This window comes from Thamnophis elegans, chromosome 12 (genome assembly GCF_009769535.1).
Source record: "Thamnophis elegans isolate rThaEle1 chromosome 12, rThaEle1.pri, whole genome shotgun sequence".
Classification (NCBI taxonomy): domain Eukaryota; kingdom Metazoa; phylum Chordata; class Lepidosauria; order Squamata; family Colubridae; genus Thamnophis; species Thamnophis elegans.
This window is the reverse complement of record NC_045552.1, coordinates 27,659,934-27,666,258: the sequence shown is the minus strand read 5'-3', so window position 1 is coordinate 27,666,258 and position 6,325 is coordinate 27,659,934. Positions and strand designations below refer to the sequence as shown.

The 6,325-nt window shown below is 44.6% G+C and overlaps 1 protein-coding gene across 2 annotated transcripts in view; it reads left to right on the top strand.

Annotated features, from left to right (window-relative positions):
• Window positions 1–1,860: 1,860 nt before the first annotated feature.
• PTP4A2 (protein tyrosine phosphatase 4A2) overlaps window positions 1,861–6,325 on the top strand; it is a 39,740-nt gene continuing 35,275 nt past the window's right edge. Inside the window, exon 1 of one of the 2 annotated variants that reach the window (XM_032227074.1) lies at window positions 1,861–2,182. The gene's annotated coding sequence lies outside the window, so the exon portion shown is untranslated. Of the gene's footprint in view, window positions 2,187–6,325 lie in introns of both variants that reach the window. The other variant, XM_032227077.1, reaches the window with a different exon arrangement.

Here is a 6,325-nt window from a genome sequence, read left to right as displayed (position 1 = left end):
GTCGTCTCAAGACTGGATTACTGTAACGCGCTCTACTTGGGGCTGCCCCTGAAAAGTGTTCAGAGACTGCAACTAGTCCAAAATGCAGCCGCGCGAGCGATATTGGGTGTGCCAAGGTACACCCACATCACACCTATCCTCCGCGAGCTGCACTGGCTGCCCATTGGTCTCCGAACACGATTCAAGGTGCTGGTTATCACCTTTAAAGCCCTTCATGGCCTAGGACCTGGGTACCTCCGAGACCGTCTCCTGCCACATACCTCCCTTAGACCAATAAGATCACACAGGATGGGCTTTCTCCGGGTGCCTTTAGCAGGACAATGCCGGCTGGCGGCGCCTAGGAGTAGGGCCTTCTCTGTTGCCGCTCCAGCCATATGGAATGAGCTGCCCCCAGAGATCTGGGCCCTCCTCACTCTCATGGCCTTTCGCAAAGCCATTAAAACCTGGCTTTTCCGGCAGGCCTTCTGATTGGGTGTTTGTTGCGTTCTTTTTTAACTTTGTGTGTCCTATTGTTTTTAAGTTTTTTAAATTTCTTTTTATTCTGTAAGCCGCCTGGAGTCCTTTGGGATTGGGCGGCATATAAACCTAATAAATTCAATTCAATTCAATTCCATACACCTGGGGAAGAAGGCTGTGTCTGTGGGTGCTTGGAAACATTCTAGATTTTGTGCTTGAAACAATAAAAGAAATTCTGACTTTGAGATTTGCTGATTAGATAGGTTTGTGATTATAGAAATGGCCGCTATATACTAAGTAGGCAAAAATAAAAAGTTGAGGCTGGAATGTTATTACTTTTATTCTACTGTGCTGAAGAGTTGGAAGTTAAGTGTTTTTTTCTGTTTCTTCCTTTACCACCACCCCCGACCTGCTTTCTTCCCAATTTTCCCATTGTTTTTATTTTTATTTTCATTTTATATTTGGATAATACAAGTATACAAGTAGTCCTCAACTTTTGACCACAATTGAGCCCCAATTTTTTTTGTTGCCACAGTTGTTAAGTGAATCAGGTTTTCCCATTGATTTTGCTTATTAAAACCTTGCAAAAAGTGATCCCTTGACCTTGTGACATAGCCACGAACCAGTTGCCAAGCATCTGAATTTTAATCACATGATCATTAGGCTGCTACAAAGATTGTGACAATGGTCATAACTGCCTTTTTTCAATGCTGTTGTAGCTTTTGAATGGTCACTAAACGAACTGTTGCAAGTTGTAAGGTAAAAGTTCCCTTTGCACACATGTGCTAGATGTTCCCGACTGCGGGCGGGGGTGGGGGGTGGGGGTGGGTGGGTGCTGATCTGTTTCAAAGCCGAAGAGCCAGCGCCGTCCGAATATGTCTCTGTGGTCATGTGGCCGGCATGACTGAATGCTGAAGGCACACGGAACGCTGCTTCCCTCCCACCAAAGGGGGTTCCTGTTTTTTCTACTTGCATTTGTACGTGCTTTCGAGCAGTTAGGTTGGCAGAAGCTGGGACAAGAAATGGGAGCTCACTCTGTTACGCGGCGCTAGGAATTCGAATTGCCAAACCACGGACCTTTCTGATCCACAAGCTCAGCTTCTTAGCCACCACGTCCTAATTGAAAGTTGAGGACTACCTCTGTTTCTCTCTATACCTAGAACCTCATGGCAAAGAGCCTTGACCCCTGGCTCCCTCCACAATGATTACGGGATCTCCTCGTGGTATCCCATCCAATCCTGGGCCAGCTCCGTGTGTTCAGAGAGCCTCCCGCTAAGGGCGGCCACATGAAACCCCCCTCCCACCGCAGGAGAAAGAGGCGAGGCGGTCTGAGCCCGCGTGAAGAGTGGCGCGGAGGCGGCGAGGCAACTGGGCCCCTCCCCTCGGCCAGGGCGCGGCGCAGGCGCATCTGCGCAGCACCAGCAGACGGGCGGGCGGCTTTCCTGACGGGCCTTGTGGTTGGTGGGAGGCCTCCTGCCTGTCAGGGCCGCCTGAGGGGAGTCGTGAAAGCGCCGCCGCCGCCGCTTCTGCTGCCGTCACCGCCTTCCTGCCGGCCAGCTCCGGTCTCGGCCGTGACGTCGCGGGCAGGCGGCCCGGCTCGGCTCTTCCTCCTCGGCCGCTCCGCTCTGGCCCGGCTCCGCGTCCTGACGCAGGCAAAGGGGCCTCCCCGCCCAGGCCGTGTGGGAGGCGCCCGGCCCGCTCAGCGCCTGCACCTTCAATGCTGCCGGTGGGTAAGCGCGGCGGCGGCGGCGGGCGCGGGAGGGAAGGAGGCCACGGCGGCCTTCTGGCCCAGCGGCAGTTGCGCTCCGACGCCGTGGCCTGTGCGGGGAGTGGGACGCGGGGCGGCGCCGAGGGTGACATTGGAGGAGCGCGAGCTCCGCGGGGCAGTTGGGGGCCGGAGGGCTAAATGCGGGCCCCGAGGCGGGGCCTCCCTCGCCCCGGGGCTTTCCTGCCCTTTCCCGAGGGCTCTGGGGCGAAGGCTGCCTGGGCTGCGGCTGCTGAAGCCCTGGACGGGGGACGGGATAGGGGAAATGCTGGCGGGGGGAGGGGGGAGCCTGGTGGATAGCAGCCGGACAACAGTGGCTCTTAGGACGTCGGCAGATCCGCTGAAGGATTTTGCAAGTGACCTTCCCTCCTTCCAGAGAGAGAATCCGGGCTTTCTTCTCTTCTTTTTCCTAATCAAATTTTTATGTTTTATAATCCTTTCTATCTATCAGTGCGTAAATGGTGTGGTAACTGGGTAACCTACATTTCAGGACACGTAAACATAATCTTTATTATCCCTAAATGTTACATTTCTATTGTTTCCTATTATTTTGTGCATGCCTTTTATTATAATTTCTTTCTGCCCTTTTGTGTATCTTAACGTATGAATATGTAATTATTATTTCCCAATATTTTCTATCCTTATTTTACCTCCCCCCTCTTTTCATGTGGCTGTAATATCCAAAGACGCATTTCCCACCGAGCCAGGCTTTCTGAGCGCGGCTGCCCTTGGATGCAAAGATGGCAGCCCGGGTCAACGAGGGAAGCCCGGCTGCCTTTCGCTTCAGAGAACGGGGGAAGCAGAGGGCGGAGGGGGACGGGGCTGAGAAACGTTTCACCTGGAGCGCCCCGGGGAGGAGGGAGCTGCCGAGATCTTGCTGGAGCCATCTGTGGCATGGCATCCTAGTTGGGAAGGAGAACAAAATGGAGGCTGGGTAGGAGGCAGGTTGGGGAAGAGCTGGGCAGAATAAACTAGAAGCGCAGCTCTTAAATGGGGAGTTAGGGCAGTGGAGTAAGAGGCGGTGGTTATGTAACAATAGATGGAGTTTGGAGCTCAAGACGTTGAGGAAGTGAGAGCTGCCCATGTACAGTAGGCATATGTGCTGCTTGGTAATTAAAAGGCCAAGAGGAGAATGCAAACAGAAGAGGGGGGTCGGGGTAGTTAGAAATGGGTAGCAAAGTTGGGTGAGAAAGCCCAGCAGAGACAGCTAATGGGGCGTCCAGGCAATCTGTTAGGGCTAAAATATTCCCAGGAGTTAAGGTCTTTTAGAAGCCTAGAAAAAAATTGTATGCATCAATATTTGAATTAAGTGGCTGGGTCCCATCTCTCCCTTTTTGTTTATTTGTTTGCGTCAAACTTTTTTTTGGCTTTCTGAGGTTGATTTCAGTCTCCATGGACAGGTTGCTAGTTTCAGTTCACTCTTGTGTAAATTGAAAATGAAGAGAAAACTTGCCCACTTCCTGTTGAATGAGCAGAAGTGGTTGTGACTCAGAACTGCAGTAGTAAGGAAAACTAGGCACCTCCTCTTGTGACTCAAAGTGCAGAAATGAGCTTTGGTCAGTCCTTCAGGAGAATTGGAACCCACAATGATAGGATCTCTTTAGGACACCTTGGCCTGTTGATTCATTTTGGAGGTCTGCTGAAAGTTTTTTATTTATTTATAAAAATGAAGGCTGTTTTTTTCTTCATTCTTTTACGTAACATTTACTCATTAAAAGCATTGTTTCCAATTGCTTACTTAAAGGTCTTTTTAAAAAAAATGGTACTGATACTGGTGTTGAAGAGAAAAGTTCCTTTAAAAGTAATCTTCATTCTATAATCACAGAAAATATATTAATATGAGTTATGCATTTTGTTCCAAAAATTAGAATAGTTAATTCATTAAAAAAACTAAGTCTCATTAAGCTTTTTAAATATTTTAAATATTTAAATCAATAATGTACCTAGAGTGTAATTTGTTAAGAGAGCTGCCAAAACTCTGGGAATTGATTTAAACTATGAGAATTGAGTATGACTTAACAGGAACACTTGTCACAAAAAGTTGTTCCTATAAAGCTAAAGTGCATATAATCTATCTTCTGCCCTTGTCTCTGTACTTTGCCGTATGGTGGAATGTTGTGCTGGTTAACTGATGAGAGCCCAGAAGGAAGACAGAGAATATGTGGCTGTAAAGTCACGTAAATTGAATAAAGACTTTGTGGTTGTGTCTGAAGTAAGGTGCAAAAACTTTAGGATGCTTTTACTAATAAGTAATTTATTTGATCTGTAGATACTGTACTAAAAACTTTTTTTTAAAAAAATATCAATTTTCAAACTTTTGGGAGGGGGTTGGAATTGAAATTTCAGCTTTCTTTTAATTTCTGTCTTTTGCAAGTGGAATGTTACTGTGATCATTTCTTAAAATTGATAACTTTTGTGCCATTTAGAAAATCTAGTTTTTCTTTCTAAGGAAAGAAACTGGGGAGGTGGGGGAGAATACCTTTCATCATACAGCACAGAAGTTCTGCATTTTGTTACTGGAAGGAGATCAGATGCAATTTCCTGTTTTTTTGGGGGGGGGATTAAAATCTTTATTCAAATTGGTGAATAATGTGATTTTTGCTAATGCACCACAAGAATAGATAGAAAGTTGATTTATAAAAAAGCACCCAAAATTGCAGTTAAAGAATTGGTACATCTTGAAGTAAATACAACAGTATTTTTTACATATGAATAACAATTTTATAGATTGTTCATTTGGAGCTACTGACAATGATAGTCCAATGCATGAAATCTTTCTATCTCTAACTACCACACACAGGATACTACAGGGGAAATTCCGTTTTTCTATAATACTGACTTCTGATAAAATGCTAAGCTAAATGGACTTTTAGTCTGTGGGGTGAATGATAACTTGTCTAATATGGAAATGAACGTAAATAGCTTGCTTGTTCAGTAAATATATATATAACCTTTTACAATCATGCTGCATTTTGACCTTTATCTCACAAAGTTCTCCAAACGTAAACTTAATTTCTGAAACTAGTTTTATACTAACTTGTTTGTGTGATCTGGAGGTATACCAATAATTAGTCATTTTGAGTAAACAGAATTGTTCACATTGGTCATAGAAGATGGTGGGTCATCAGCTTCTAGAGGCTGACGTGTGAAATATACCTGTGGGGTGACATGTTGAGAGAGTTGGTTTTGTAATATATTTTATTTCCATTCTGCCACATACTTTTCCTCCCTGCTTATACTGGAAACACATTCTCTCAAAATTGTGAGTAATTGGAAATCTTACAGTAATTTATTTATGGATCTAAATTTGCTTTTGAAATTAATTTTCTCATTTTAGCAAATTCTACGAACTCTGCAAAATCACTTTGTTCATTAGCACAATTAACTTCATGCATTATTTCCACAGTTCAGAAATGAGTTCTGTATTTGCAGTTTCTAGGTGTTTTCCACATCATGTAAGGTTTGTTGAAGTCCATTGATATAGATGTTACATTGAAAATAAATTGCCATTAATCAGATTACTGCAGTATGGAAAATTCTCCAGTGTTTTTATTTTTCCATGGAAAATTTTCTGATGTGGTGTTGGGTAATTTGCATCATAAATTTTCCAGTGCAATCCGAAAATTGCCTTATGCAAATTATTTTGAACAATTTGCATGGTGTACTTTTCCAAAATATTTCCCTGTTTAGTGTTTTGTAGAAAATATACATCATTGCAATGCAAACATATTGGGGACAATTCTTTACATTTCTTTTATAAGTCCCTTAATATTTTATCTTTGGTTTAGAATCTTAATAGCTTATCACCTAACCCAGTGGTTCTCAACCTTCCCAATGCCGCGACCCTTTAATACAGTTCCTCATGTTGTGAGCCCCAACCATAAAATTGGTGTCTCAGTTCCTAAGACCATCGAAAAATATGTGTTTTCTGATGGTCTTAGGTGACCCCTGTGAAAGGGTCATTCGACCCCCAAAGGGGTCCCGACCCACAGTTTGAGAACCACTGACTTAACCCATCTGGGCTCCTAGAAATTTGGCACTGATGCCTAGAAACCTGAGGTGTTGATAAGCCCCTAAATGCTCACATGCCTCTCTTCTGTTTTT